The 16,843-nt window shown below is 38.3% G+C and overlaps 1 protein-coding gene across 1 annotated transcript in view; it reads right to left on the reverse strand.

Moving 5' to 3' along the window:
- Nucleotides 1-16,843, reverse strand: part of LOC139716164 (uncharacterized) — a 61,115-nt gene that overhangs the window by 33,186 nt on the left and 11,086 nt on the right. The gene's annotated exons all lie outside the window — the stretch shown is intronic.

Genomic DNA, 16,843 nt, shown 5'->3' on the forward strand with positions numbered 1-16,843 from the left:
ATAACAGTGATATTAATTACAACTATTAAATTTATTACATTTATCACTTTCCTATGAAGTAAAGGATAATAACAAATGGCATAGAACTATACATAAAACAGTCTAGTGCAAATGTAAATCTAGCTATAACAAGATATACGCGCGGAGAGTAAAATGAGAGGATGCAAACATACAAAGCTCTAAATATCTAAAAATTGATATTCATTTGATTTGCTTTCATCATCTGCTACCCATGCATCGCCATTAAAGGACAAGTTCACCCTAAATATACATGTAGGGATTGCAAGAATGCAGCAATATCTGTAGAACACATCAGTGAAAGTTTGAGGAAAATCGAATAATCCGTTCAACAGTTATGCATTTTTGAAGTTTCAGTGCAGCCAATCGCTGGATACGAAGACCACTACATCTTGTGACGTCACATGATAAAGAAAATTAAATATATTTTCACTTTTCTCAAACAATAAAAGAGAACTTGACTAAATTACCTCTTTCATAAAAGGCATGGGAAATGACATTATCCTTAGCATACGTCAGTAACAAGTCGAGGGAATGAGTACTTTTTTCACAAAATGTAATTTTGTGGAATTCTCTTTCTTCCTCATTATCGTTCTAAGCATGTGACATCATAAACTGTAGTGGTCTTCTCATCCAGCAGTATTGCGCTGAAACTTCAACAATTCATAACCGCAGCAGCGACCCCATACGGACAAATACGTACCGTAAAGGGGTCGCACAGCAAACCTATCCTGTCACGGAAGCACCTGATATGGCTAAGCATTTACGTGACCAGAGACCAAAATAGAGGGTTTTATACCGAAATTAGTGGCCTTACTCTTAGATAAGATACTTACAATCACGGCAGGCGAAGTCGATTTACAATATGATCTGTTTTGAGAGCCCTGTGAAAGAGTTTATCCGAGGTTTTTATAATCCTACCGCATTTCGTATTGTAGTATGACTTACACAGCGCATGCGCTAATGTGGATAAAACGTAGCACATACTGTAATACGCAATGTATGCGTGTGGAAAAAAACCGGACGGCTCGCTGAGAACTGAAATGAATATTCATGAGACGTAACAAATAGAATGCATGCTGGGCGATGATTTACTATCGGGCCTACCGGCACTTATTTATTTCGTTTTTAAAGCGCATTTCGAATGTGTGGTTCATTATTTATTTGCAATAAAGGAAGTGCACACATAATGAACATCTGGAGATGTGAAGGATTAAGAAAATAATAGGTGATTTTCATGATAGAGGGTATGTTTTGTTTTGTTTTGTTTTTTTCCCCAGTCTGCAGAGGAAATGCCCCAGATGTCTCATCTAGCCTATGTAGATCAAGTTTCCTTTCACACTGTACATTATAGTTTTATTAAATGTTGTACATTCACAATGGGCTCCACTCACAAGCTCTGCTTCTTGGGGACTCATATTCATTTTTGCTTCATGTTCATTTTCTACTGTGATTTGAATTGAATACACTTCTGTTACATGTTTTGTTTATTTCCAATAGTTGAGAATTGTTTGATTATTTATTGAGAGACCTTCCCCCCCCCCCAAGACTTCTATCGCATGAGAGGAGATCCTTCCTGTCTTACTGTTTCTGTCAGGCTTGTCACTTTCTGTTTGATTGTGTGTATGTGTGTGTGTGTGTCCGCGTGCGTGTGTGTTTCATAATTATTGTGTGTAACAAGTTGGAAGAATTGGAAGCTAAATTTCTATGTACTGTGACATACAGATAAATAAAATTGACTCTTGAGTATTCATTCATTTTCATTCATTCATTCATTCATTCATTCATTCATTCATTCATTCATAGCAATGGGACAAGAAGTGTCTTCTGAAAATTTTTGAAATTTCAAATGTCATAACTTCCTTATTTTTTATCCGATTTTTATCATTCTTGCACTGTTCTGCTGGATTTTTTTTTATCATTGTCGTGAAATTGATAAAATTTTAGATTGGCTTTCATCTTAAAGGCATAATGGATTGGTTAATGAAAAACTAGAAATTAACCCTTTCAGATCCATCCACATGGTCATTGGGATTGTATTCCATTGCTCCCCATGGCTTTTTTTTTTATGTTGTCTTGCTTGATCAATACCCTTTTAAGCCTTATACATACGTGTATGTACAATACTGCTGAAATGCATGCCGGTATTCCCCAACGCGTTTACATCGTTCGTTTGCTTGCGATCGGCGGTCATGCCATCAGACAAGGAGTATGTATTCGTAGAGGCGCACGCATTTCTGTGGTCATTTCACTCATGCCTTTTTTTAACCCATGATCCGATCCCGGCTTTGCAGCAGCGTGGCAGATGACATGATAGAACGAGTTTACTTGTGCAGATTTTTAGAAAAATTGAAAAAATTACAGCAGTATAAAGATCTGATTGCGTTTGTTTTCATTTCATTCCTTCAGAATGGTCTCATAATGAAGATAGGCACAAAAGGGATAACGAAATTTGTCCTGTTGTTTACCTTTCAAGAACGCATGCACAAAATGTGACGAGAAAAAAATTAAAAAAAAATCATAAAATCATCGCAGTCCCGTTGAAATTTGCGGAAACAGTAGGCGCGAAAAGGATCTTGAATTCGGTCCTGCATGCCATGTTGGTTATCAAAAACGCATGCACAAATGCGAAGAAATTATGTTCTTTCAATCCTTCTTGTGCGTGCATCACAACAGATTACAGCCGAAAGAATTCACGAAATCATCGCAATCCTGCTGATATCTGAGGTATAGAAATAGGCGCAAAAAAAAAAAATCGTGATATTCGAATAGTGTGAAGAGATTATTGGGGGAAAAATAAAAGACACATTTTCAACCCCTTCTGGTGGTGCATCATAAAGATTACAGCCGAATATCAAATCATGGCAATCCCGTTGAAATTTGAGGAAACGATAGGCGCAAGAAGGATATCGAATTCGGCCCTGAATACTGTCTTTCAAAAAACGCATGAATAATTCCGAAGAGATTTTCGGGAGAAAAATAAAGAATGTTTTTTCAACCCTTCTGGTGTGTGCATCACAAAAGATTAGAGCCGAAATAATTCATAAAATCACCGCGATGCCGTTAAAGTTTGAGGAGACAATATAGGCGCAAAACGAATCATAAATTCGGCCGTGAATACCTTCTAATCCGAGAGGACGCGCATTTACGAAATGTGGGAGAGAATATCGGTAAAAAGTATAAAAGGACACATTTTCAACCCCTTTTGGTGTGTGCAAAGTAAAAGATTACAGCCGTAGGAATTCATGAAATCGTCACAATCCCGCTGATATTAAATTGATAGGCGCAAACAGGATCATGAATTCGGCCGTGTTATGATCTTTCAAGAACGCATTTACGAAATTCGAAGATTTTATCGGGGAAAAATAAAGAACACATTTTCAACCCCTCTTGGCACGTGAATCATTAAGATTATAGCCGAATAATAATCCATGAAATCATGGCAATCCCGTTGAAATTTGAGGAAACAATAGGCGCAAAAAGGATCGTGAATTTGGCCCTGCATGCTGTGTATCTTTCAAAAACGCATACCGCATGCACAAATTCGGGAGAAAAATAAGACACATTTTAAACCTCTTTTGGCGCGTGCATTATAAAAATTACAGCCGAAATGATTCATGAAATCATCACAATCCCGTTGAAGTTTGAGGAGAACAAGAGGTGCAAAAAGAATCATGAATTCGGCCGTATCATTTCTTCTAATCCGAGAGGACGCATTTACGAAATGCGAAAAGATTACCGGAGCAAAATAAAGAGTGCATTGTCAACAATTCTGGTGTGTTCATCACAACAGATTACATCCGAACAGTGATCCGAAGTAAAGTTCATGAAATCGTCACAATCCCGCTGATATTTGAGTTAGAAATAAGCGCACAAAGAATCGTGAATTTGACCCTGATGCCGTATGCTGCCGTATATACCTTTCAAGAGCGCATGCACAAATGCGAAAAGATTATCGGGAGAAAAATAAAGAACCCCTTCTGGCACGTGCATCAGAAAATACTATACAGCAAAAATAATTCATATAATCATTACAATCCAGCTGAGCACCAAAAATGTGAAAAGCGCAGAACTTAAGTAACGCGTGTTACTCTACGTGCGCCGATGTTGACAAAAAGTCACAAACGCATTTGATACAATCTGATTTTGTTCATAATCATTTAACACTTTGATTCACAAACATTCAATTCTTTTAAAATGGTTCTATACACGAAGAAGAGATAGGAGTACGAAGCATTACAAATTCGACCCTGCAGTGTACTTTCAAGAACGCCAAGATACGGGAAGAAATTTTCGGAGGAAAGTTAAAAACCGCATTTCAGTCCCTTCTTTTTTTCTTTTTTTTAACTTCCTTTTTGTATCAACAAATCAATTAACAAATGATTCCTTTTTGTTCCTTCTCAAGAAAATGATCCGTAAACAAGGCACTTGAGTTTACAAAATGTTTATTTGCAAAATGTATTTTTTTTTGGGGGGGGGGGGGGAGGTAATATTATTGTCGACAAAAACATGAAAATAAATTTGCAAGCCAGTTAATGCTTTTTCAGGTTGTTGTTGACCAGTAAATTTTCTGTTCCGACCAGTACAAAAATGGGGAGGAAAAATGGATATTTACTGATCCGACAGAGACAGGTTGGACCGGCAGAAAAAAAAAAAAAAATGGGTTAGTGTGCAGCCCTGCTTTATCAAACTTCCAAGATTTGGTGATGAAACCAAAGCAAGCACTCTTGCCAAACTCAGTTGGCAACATTAGGAAGGTGTCATTCTGTTTCACTGCGTTCTTGATAATTTCTATTTGCTCCACTTTGAACTTAATTCTTTTTGCATCCTCTTCTACTTCACTTAGAGCATCTGTGAACTCCATGATACCTATCGTTTTGGTACGAACAAGTGTCCTTTATTAAATGAGACCGAGAACCCAATACGAGCAACATTGTACATATGGCAGATGACGTAAAATATGAATATTCATTTGCGCATGCGCAGATCAGTATATTTGCGTGATACGTTCAAAACGGCGAACGGACAGTATCTCGACTAGACGGTCTCAAAGATGACTATTTATCTTGTTTTCGGAGGTAATGGTGAGAAATACATAGTCGTTTCTATTGTTCAACAATAATGGTTTTATATCATGTGGCTTTTCGTTGCGAATCGAAGTGTCCTTTTGAGCGGTGAGTTGTTTACGTGTTGCAGTGCATTTGAGTGCTTCCTAAAATTGCATGGGTTGCTTCGGGGCGCTGTTACTGTGTTACAGCGCCCCGCGACGGGGTTAACAATTCATAACTTTTAAAGGATTGCCTGATTTTCCTCAAACGTTTACTACTGATGTGTTCTGTTGCTTCATTCACTCACTCCATGTGTATTAACTGATTAAGGTGAACTTCTCCTTTAAGTTAGCAAGCACTTGTCTGGTCTACGTTGTCTACGTTTGCCTGCTCATTTTCACGTTAGTTTGGGGTCTTTTTTATTCTCTCTTGTTTCTGTTTGTCGGTCATGAAATGTGTCATCGCTTTTTCATCTCCGCATGAACTCCACCATACCCGTGTCATGTGTCACGGTGATAGAACGAATGGACAGCCGCGCTCCACCCTTCTCCACTCAAGACAACTGGGTCCCCATCATCGTGACGGCGACTTCTTGGAGATTAAAATTAATCACACACGTACACACGCCATCACACACATTCGGATAACACACACGTATACACACCCAGACAAGCAACTTGAAATCCTCGCAGGTGTCAGTGCAGAAGGCACTTGTCGTTTGGATGATCCCACACACACAAGCAAACACATACTGTAAACGCACACACACACACACACACACACACACACACACACACACACACACACACACATATATATATATATATATATATATATATATATATATACAGACTGTCGAACTTCGAATGTCACGCGTGGGTCAGTGCACTTCTCTTACTTCCTGGTAATCCAACATTAAAAACCACCAAAAAAAAAATTATAACAAGGAAAATTTGTTATCGGTGAGCTCAGTGTGAAGCATATAAGACAACGAAACAGAAGAAAAGTGTTCTTTTTGAACAGGGTAGTGAGAAGGAGACAGCGATAGGAAATAACATGTGGAAAAAAAAAACTTATAACGTGCAAAGTATATCAGCTACAAGTATCTCGTGGTGAGAGGACATGGTATATCGGGGTGTACGAGAAGAAACAACCTAGTGCAAGACGCAATAGTACCAGGGAGGTACCTTGAAGCCTGCTGCTTTAGCAGCAAGGGTTATCGCGAGGTTGGTCATGGAACTAGAGACGAGGGTCGTAGCAGGTATAGTGAGCAGCAGTGATGGTATTTCGGGAGCAATACGAGGAGGAATAGTACAAAGAGACGAGGGTATAGTATACCGGGGAGTATAAACGAGGAAGAGTTATATACTATCCAGTGTAGCAGGCCCCAAGTATGGCTGACTACAACTCGAGTGCAGTACAACGAGGAGATGGTATACAAGAAACGCGAGGGTATAGTACAAGGGAAGGCGGGAATAATAATAATTGTGTAGCGAGTAGCAGCGAAATGAATATTGAGGGTATTACACTGTAAAAACATCGGTGTTAGATTTAACACCACGGGTGTTAAATCTAACACCGATCAAACTTCAATAAAGGACCACACCCACAGGTGTTAAGAATGCACTGTGATGGTGTTGAAAAGTGTTCACCTGACACTTCGTGGTGTTAATTTGACACCGTACCTGGTGTTATTTTGACACTGTACTGGTGTTAATTCAAGAATGACACCACATAGTGTTGATTTGATATTTGCTGGTGTTAATATCAATGGTTTAACACCCGTCCAGCTTCAATAAGGGACCACACCAGCTGGTGTTACTTTGGTGTAAATTTATTTTCACATTTTTTCAAAAATCTAGTATTTTAATGTAAAATTCTTGATCGTCCTGTTTAAATAAAAAATCAACAAGAAGTGCAGTTACTAAGAAACTCTTCAAAACACAGTTTAAAATTTGGAAATGACACCCGTAGGTGTTAATTGAACACCATAAATGAGCACCGAAAATTTAACACCAGCTCGGTGTTCACTATTTAACACCAGACTTTTTGCAGTGTAGGAGGAGAAATAGTGCAAAAGACGAGGGTGTATAGTACCAGAAAGATGATAGTATACAAATATTGACTGCTCATGAGGACGATGGTGGAAATTATCATTCCCGAGGTGCTTTTCATACCGACCCTTCTATCACCCCGAGGCGTTAGCCGAGGGGTGATGGAGGGGTCGGTATGAAAAGCACCGAGGGAGTGATAATTTCCACCACCATCCGAATACAGAGCAGTTAATATTTGTTTTATATACCTCATCGTTTAAGACTTAACCAAGATCTAGGGCTAGGCAAATACGAAGTAAATTCTAACTGTTAGGCCTAACGTTAGCCCTAAAATCAGGCCACAGCGCTCGCTTGCATGGTTTTCGTGCATTTCGTAGACTACCTAAAACGCACGGTAATCACTCACAGTGGGTAAGTCACACGGCCTTCGGCGAGCTCCTGCATAAAATCTTGGCAGAAGATTACAGTATACGTCCAGTTTCCCGTCGCTCGTGTTTTAATTCGATATTTCCAACATGCTGAAATTTGTCTCTGCTTCGGGATCCTAAGAAATCCTAAAGACAAAGTGTACGATCTTTGATTCAGCTCACTTCAAATCACGGAAGATCGCTCGATCATATCATGCCATGTTGAAACATGCCTGCTGTGCGCTCACTGAGTGCGATGATTGTGCATGTGTTGTATACGATGCGCGTAGTGAACGTCCTTGGAGGGGTTGCGGACACCGTGCGCGAAGTCTAGTGTACTTGTTATGTGTACAAAAGTCGCGGAGGGTTTACGAATTCTATCACGAGGGTTTTGACTTACTATCACGAGGGTTTTGCCTTTCTATCATGAGGGTTTTGCCTTTCTATCACTTACATGAAAACCCTAAGGCAAGATAGACGGGACTACACCTTGTCACATGATATACTTTTGACCAATCAGTGATACGAATCTCACTTATGAGGTATATAACACCTACTGTACTATAGTGAGTAGTAACCAGCGGAAGGTATATCGCGAAGTAAATGCACGGAGAAAAAAAAATATGGGAGGGTTGCAGCCGATGTAGTGCGCAGCAGCGAAAAGTATAGCGATGGTAAATGAGGAGAATAGTGCAAGGGACTAGGGTATCGTACCGTATGAGGGAGAGCTGGATGTGCTATATTACCCAATGTAGAGTGTAGCAGCAGTGAGCAGTGTGAGATATCGCCAGGGCTGTACATCCAGTGTAGGGGGTAGCAACACGGTTTGCCGAGTTCATCGTTATAATTTACTGTAACATAGCAGACAAGGGTACAAAGTTATACCATCAGGAGATGGTAGGCGGAGGCACCCTTTAGTAGTCCACATTAAATTGCCTCAATTTCAACATGATTTGTCTTCTTTGAATTTAGCGAACGGATCGTTCGCGCCCATTTCTCTTGCATCTGTAGTATTGGAGATAAATTTTATAAGCAATAACAATGAGCTACGTTTGTTTCTGCATTCGCGTTAATTCGTGTATCAGTCAATGCCCCCGCGATGCGTCGCAGGTGGCTTGAAGGCTACCATATATAATATACTTGCCAAATCAGAAACAGGTGGCTCTAAGATTCAATGACTGCTGCAGGTTCCCAAATTATAACTTAAAATGTTATCATAATCATTTTAGAAAGGTAGAGCGTTTGAACCCGAGGTTGTGTTGTCGCTCTTCTTGATTGGCTTATTAAGCACTGATGTCATGCGCAGTCCTATGACAGAGTGAACAGTATGTGAAAGGTGCGAGCATGATAGACGGGGAATGAAAGTAGGCCTAAACTACGTTGATTGAGTGAACGCAGCAATATTACTGGAATTTATACAACAACTAAAAATATGTAGCAAGCCGATTGGTTGATTGCCCATCACGTGATATTTGATTAAAAGTACCATCGTGCGCTGTCTCTAGCCGCGCATTTTTTTTTGAAGCAAAAATGGATATTGCATGTCTGACGTCACCAATGTCCACTGACTCCCGTGTTAAACTCACGATTTACTCGAAGTTTTTGTGCCATTGCACGACTCTAATGTCACAATAAACAAACATCTTGAACTATCGCACTCGTGACCATTCAGTAATTCGTACCACATAAGTGAAGTTTGAGGAAAATCGGACTGTTCGTTCAAAGTTATGAGTTTCTAACGTTTCGATGCCGCCGCGGCCGCCAGTACTGGATGTGACGAATAAAACATTTAGTGACGTCACGCATGGCCAACGATAAAAGACGATATAAAGAGAATTTAACATATTTCCATTTTCTAATTTTTTTTTAACAGGGGGAATGATATTACCTTTCTTATGAATTGGCATGCATTAAAAGTATACTTTTCTTTCAAAAAAAATGTGGATTATTCCCCTACTTTCTGACAAAGGTATAGGTCAAGTTCTATAACTTGTTAAGCTAAGATTGTAATAAGAAAATGTTGAATTTTCTTTATATTCTTTATATCATTGTCGACATGAACTGGTGTAGTCTTCTCATACAGCGACATCATGGCACCGAAAATTTAAGAATTCATAATTTTCAATTCTATTCAATTCAATTCAATCCAAGACAAATGATTTTATTTCCATATAAAGCAATGCAGGGTAGGCCCGAATATACATAACGCTTCTAGGAGTAAAGAATTTCAAATCACACAAATTTCAATAATCATACAGTCATAGTAATTTCATCGTCATATTTCGATAAATGAGCAAGTAAGCAACTGCAATTTTATTTTTAACTCTATATGAAAAAGAAATTGAAACGGATTGTCCGATTTTTCTCAAACTTGATCAACAATGATGTGCTCACTATAGACATTTCCGCATTTACTCAATTAATCTTATATTTGGGTTTCATTTTCCTTTAATCCCTCCTGTTTCTAAGCAACACTCCCATAGTATACAAATTACAAATACACACTCCTGTAAGCACGTACGCAAACTTATTTGGTGTTTAATAGTGGCATCATGGCAAATACCAGAAGAAATCGTAGTGTTGTTCACTGAATATATAGATTCAATCTGCATTTGCTCATACAACTTGTTTGTTGCAACACATAGTTATATCGCACAGGTGCGTATACTGTCAAACTTATTCACTCATGAACTTCATTCATATTGTGTACAAAACGTCCTATAAATCACTTGCTTAATCTACAAGACTCTGAGTCAGGTTTTGTCATTGTTTTCTCGGTCACCTGTCGAGCACGATTTCACTTTCCTGCATGATATTTATTGTGTTGTGTGTCTTCGAATGTTTTGAAGTTCATGGAACAAAGACTATTAAACTAAACAAAATTAAAAAACCCTGCTCCATCCCTTTCTCAAAACCTCGTGGAAAAATTGCTCGACAAAAAGACATAGGTATATTGACTGCCCTGTCACCACTGCTCATCATAATGTTTGTTGGCTTTTTTTCTGAAGAGCAGAAAGTATCGTTAAAAAAAGGCAAACACAGTATGGAAGAGAGACTATCAGGTTCGTGACTTTTTTTCTAGCTGTACATATACTCACCCATGACTAGTGCTAACCAAAGTGAGTAAGCCAGATTACTTTAATTACTAAATACTATAGGACTATAGATGGGGCCAGTTGAAGCTCAGCTCAAGCCGGATTTAGGAGGTGGCATATCTCCCTGTATTACACAAGAGCACATACAGTAGCAAACGCACACAAACAGATAGACAAACACACACGCACACACACCACAGAACCAGTATCATATGGTGAAACAGAGTTGCATATTATTCTGATGATGTCAGAATTTGACCGCTAATTCTCCCCCATAAATGAGAAAGGATTAACGAAACGACCTTCGATACCATCCTAACCTCGATTAAGAAAATAATAATGATAATAATAATTGAATGACATCACAGCTAAACGCTGACAGGTTTTTCCCCCTTATAGTGGGCATTATGATCACTTACACACACGCACACACACCACAGAACCAGCGGTGTGGTGAAACAGAGCTGTACATTGTTCTGATGATGTCAGAATTAATTTTGATCGCTAATACTCCCCCATAAATGGGAAAGGAATCCTAAAACAATGTTCGATATACCCTCCTAACCTTGAAGAAAAAAAAATAACATCGTATTGCTGGATAGCTAAACGCGCCGGCGGACAGTTTTTTTTCCCCTTTAATTATGGTGGACATTTTGATTACAATCTTCTACAAGTGCAATTGTTATGAGGATATTAAAAAATATAATTTCATGTTCTCAATGGTATGAAGCAACACGCTTTGTTTTCGCGTCTGTGCTACAGAGTACTCAAGATCTATTAAGTCATCTGGAGTCGAATCATGAAGACCAAAAACATAATTTCTTCGCCTCGTGTGTTTTGACTTTTTTCAAAGTTATTATCGGGTTTAATTCTTGTCATGGACTCATGATAATCATGGTAATATCGATAAATCCTAATCAAATGATTGGCTGAGAGCTATCACGTGACAAGTCTTTTATTTCTATCCAAATGCCCAACTTTACACTGCAAAAAGTCCGGTGTTAAACAGTGAACACCGAGCTGGTGTTAAATTTTCTGTGCTCATTTATGGTGTTAAATTAACACCTCCGGGTGTCATTTCCAAATTGTAAACTGTTTTTTGAAGACTTTCTTAGTAACTGCACTTCTTGTTGATTTTTGATTTAAACAAGACGATCAGGAATTTTACATTAAAATACTAGATTTTTGAAAAAGTGTGAAAATAAATTTACACCAAAGTAACACCAGCTGGTGTGGTCTCTTATTGAAGCTGGACGGGTGTTAAACCATTGACATTAACACCAACAAATATCAAATCAACACCATGTGGTGTCATTTTTTAATTAACACCAGTACAGTGTCAAAATAACACCAGGTACAGTGTCAAATTAACACCACGAAGTGTCAAGTGAACACTTTTCAACACCATCACAGTGCATTTTTAACACCTGTGGGTGTGGTCCTTTATTGAAGTTTGATTGGTGTTAGATTAAACACCCGTGGTGTTAAATCTAACACCGATGTTTTTACAGTGTACGTTTCACCGGACGTTGACATTGCTAATGACTGCCAGTAATGACCACTCGTCTGCGCTCAGTATAGCATTGCCTGTATGTGTATTGCACATGCATCCTAATTGCTTAATATGTGCGGGTTAGTCAGCGTGGAACTAAATTGTGATGGCCTGTGAATTTCGCGAAAATGACTGCCCGGAATTCAAATTTTGTCACACTTTTATATGACACATAATGCATTTTTCTTGGTCATTGTTGGTTGGACGCTGAATAGTAAAAGTATCTCCCCTCCGTAACTCATAAAAAGTGTTATTACTATTGATGTTACTATTGGCACTGACTCAGGCCCTGTGTAAGTAATGTGCCTTATTCGTATAGAATTGACCTGTCCTGAGTTTTTGAATGGGCAAAACGTCGCATGACATTGCCAGTAGTTATTTCAAGACACAATTTTCGAGAAATAGCGTCTCATATCACACTCTGACTGGGGAACGGATTAATAACAATAATCAATACGGATAACCTTTCGTTTGAGAAAACGTGAATACGACATGAAGATGTTGTTGAGGATTGTTAAAAAAGGTCCTCCGCAATGTTTCGGATTATTTCTCTAAAAGTGAAGACACGTACAAACTCGGCACAGAAGAAGGAAAATGTTACAGATCAGAACTGAAAGATTAAACCGCACCGTATAAATCACGATGACAAGACAATGCTTCAGCAACAGAATGGAGATGAAACCTCATTAAACAGGAAATCTAGTTTAATCTCGCGTTTTATCATGTTTATAGCGGAATACTGGATGCAGAGATGTGTTTCATGTTACTTTCAAGTTGTTTTCTTCATTTCCCGCTGTTTATCTATTCCTTTATTCTTGATTCACAGTCACAGTTTGTCCTTAACTTGATGATTATTTTCAAATTGAAATAAATGTCCCTATTTTCCTCGCTGTTACAATCCCTCTAACTCTTTTTTTTTTTATACGGTCCTCCTCCATCTACTTCTCTTAACATCATCTTCATCAACCCTGATATTGGATTTCTGACAATGAGAGAAACACCCTTTGACCTTGGGAAAAATGCTCAGCTGTGGTCGCAGCTAAAATGGTTCGTAGGAGATCAGAGTAGAGAACCCATCTCCCCTCTAATTTATCAACTGTCCTGGCTTCCAACAACGTTACGTTTTTGAATTATGTCTGTCTGTGTGCTTGGTTGATTGTTTTTATCTTTATAATTTGTTGTTTTTGTTATCACTGCGTGTTCTTGTTTTATTTCACTGATCGTACTTCCATATTGCTGAATGTACACTCGCCGCGAAAAAAATAGTTCAACTTTGCACCTTTACCAGTGCCATAATGGGAGCACCTTTACGGGTGCAACTTTGCAACTTTCAGACCAGTTAGCTCCTTTTAAAGGTGCAAAGTTGCACCCGTAAAAATGCTCCCAGTGTGAGACTAGTAAAGGTGTTCTTAGTGTCACAAAGGGTGCAAAGTTGAACCTAGTTTTCTTAGAGTGATAGGGTCACACAATCTAGGGTTTATAATGAGCATTCACTGTCTCCTGGTACCTCGCATAGCTCCAGAGTCATTACCACGAGTGTTCTGGGATCGGGGGATAAGTCGGAGCTGTGTCATCCTGTTGATCATTGCATGCCTGCGGTCTACAGGTAGATACGTGTCTCTTCCCCCCCCCCCCCCCCCCCCCCCCCCTCATCGATGGTGTCTCAGCGGTGAGGTTTTCAATACCGCAGTATATGACTGGCGTTATCTGATTCATTGGTATCGCCATTGGCACGCAGCACCACCTGCGGCGTACTCTACGCAGGGTTCATGTTTGACGTTTGATTTGGGTTTATCTTGCTATATAGCCACTAAGGAAGCAATTGAGGATAGCAAACATCCATCAGTCAAACGGCTTTATGTATCGTATGCCCCCCCCCCCCCCACAAAAAAAAATACAACGGGACCCTCTGCAACGATAACTTTAATCATTGTGAATCATTCGAAACACAATATCAGGGTATGAAGCTGTAATTCATTACCCATATGTGACAGAAATTCCCTTCCGATTGCTTCAGTGGTCAAAGAGAAATGAGGATCTTTGTAAAGCATGTCGGGAATCTCTTCCTGCTAAGTTATGTTCAATGTGTTCACACATTAATATGCAGTTTCAAGAGCCTCCAATAGCATCCTAGTGCTCATAAACTTGGAAAAAAACAGACCCATGACTTGCTTAATTAATGATTAATAGGTAAGATGTTATATCTTTAGACCCTGAAATAGCATTTAGACAGTTTCATCATTTTAAAAGTTAACAATGCAGAAATCTGAGTGTAATTTTTGGGGGAACATATACCGTATACTTCCTGAGCAATGATGATAGTGTATAGCTTAGCCATCGCTTCCGCCGAGGAACGGGAACAGCGGATAGGAAGTTTGAGAGACTGTATAGACTTAAAGGAGAAATTTTAGATGATGTGTAGACTTTTGCATTTGAACATCTATAGATTGGTTATACTGGGTACAGAGTTTCAGAATTTATAGTGATTAGGATGAGGTTTGAGAATGTCTATGAATTTCATAACAAATCGCAATGAACAATTAAGTATGATGACATATATAGCATCTTCACATAAGGATGTTTGCCTTGATTGCATGGATGCCTTGAATCAGATTCTGCTTCAGTCTATTTAACAATTGGAAATGCAAAGTACATGGGTAATTATATATTTTAAAAAGCTGCAGCTACCTTCTCGGCGCGTAAGAATTTAATCTACATCATTTCATACTAACGTTTTGTAGACTTGACCGGAGAAATTTAAACTCCTTAATCTTGAGAAGATTTGAAAACAGTGTTGAATAAGGAACATTCTATAAATACAAACTTCTGTGCTAACCCACTTCATATTTTCAGTGATGAATGTTGTGAACCACTATTCTTGAGAAGATCTGAAAACAGTACTGAATAAAGGACATTCTATAATTCAAATTCTTCGGTTATTCCTCTGCTACAGACTTCAATTTTTCAGCGACAAAAAAAAAAATATTGTAAGCTCTTAAATCTTGAGAAGATTTGAAAACAGTGCTGAATAAAAAACATTCAAGAATACAAAATTTCAGTGCTAACCCACTACGTTTATTTTCAGTGATAAAAAGATGTTGTAAAGTCTTCAATCTTGAGGAGATTTGAAAACAGTAGGCCCATGGAATAAATAAGGACATCATAGAATACAAATTTCTGTGCTAACCCACTTCATATTTTCAGTGGCAAATGTTGCACATTCTTCAATCCTGAGAAGATTTGAAAACAGTGTTGAATTTAAAAAAAAAGGCATTCTTATAATCTGTTCTAACAGTCTAGAGAGCTTAATCGAGATGAACAACAAATTTCAAACTATGTTATGGAAGAAACAATAAAATATGGATAATTCATTGAATTGTACGACTAATTGAAATTTCTTTAAAAACTAATCTACGTATGATAAATCTTTATATTATTTTTGTATTTTCGTTTACATAATGAGTTTTTGAAAAAAAAAAAGGTTGCGTAAATGAATTGAAAAAAAATCTAAGGCTTACCGTAGAGTGTTTGCTCTATGACTGGAACATCAATGACATCAAAGCTTCAATTTTCTTCGTCCTATGCCTCGGCCACAAGTCTTCCGTGCCCGAGGATAGGGGAAAATGTCGGTCATACTTTGTCTGACCAGGGCATCATCGTAGCTGTTTTGGAAGAATCTTTATTTGAAATGACCATGGTCAACATGGTAGGCCGTACCCATCAAATCTTTCGAAATGAATAGTGGCACATGACTGTTGTCATTATCATTTTTCTACTCATCAGATCGGCTGCGTTGAATTTGGTACGTATTTCATATATTATTGCAAAACAATTAGACAGCTATTAAAGTACAAATATAATTTAAATCTGCACCCACCCACCCCCCCCCAAAAAAAAAAATGCAAATGTGTGGCAAAATCATTAACTATTATTTCCTAAGAACACGTTACCAGGGTTACAAGTACATTATGTATTTAACGATTTAGGGGCTTGTGGTAATCCTGCTGAAACAAACAACGGTTCGCGTATAAACAATAGCGCACTTGCAAGAGATTTTAGCAATATGTCTATTAGCAATGACTGCTAAATATTGTAATATAATTAAAGATACAACATCAAGCCAAAAAAAATTGTGGTTTTCTGGACTGTCGTCACTTGAGGAGGCCTCTCCGAGTTTTTCCAAAATTAATAATTATAATGATAATTCTGATAATAGTCCTACTCAATGATTCACTATGTATCTCAATCTCAACTCAACTATTGTTGCCTGCTTTATATTTACGTTCTCAGGCTGAAAATAGAATTCCTATAGGTAACATTACTTGTTGTACAACATTAGAAGATCCAAAGCTCCAAATCCTTAGACACAGTTAATCCTTTGTGTGCCGCGTTTATTTCTTTTCCATTGATTTGTGTGTGAAATCTGTGCGTATTTTGACACATTGGCATTGAAAGGGTTAACACGCCTTCCTCTCTTCTCTCTATTTCAGATACTATATAGTATCCCCTTCTCTGTACCTCCTATACCTTGTCTCGTTATAGTCTCATATTAACCTTGGTGCGTTGAAATTATTGGACATGTTCAACTAGAGGCTGAAGTTGTTTTTTTTTTTGTATGCCATTGCTCATTAAGTTTCAGAATGGTGTATCTATCTTATGTGTTCAGTTC

Source organism: Diadema antillarum, unplaced genomic scaffold (assembly GCF_040938485.1).
Source record: "Diadema antillarum isolate AM-2024a unplaced genomic scaffold, OU_Dant_1.0 scf00000062, whole genome shotgun sequence".
Classification (NCBI taxonomy): domain Eukaryota; kingdom Metazoa; phylum Echinodermata; class Echinoidea; order Diadematoida; family Diadematidae; genus Diadema; species Diadema antillarum.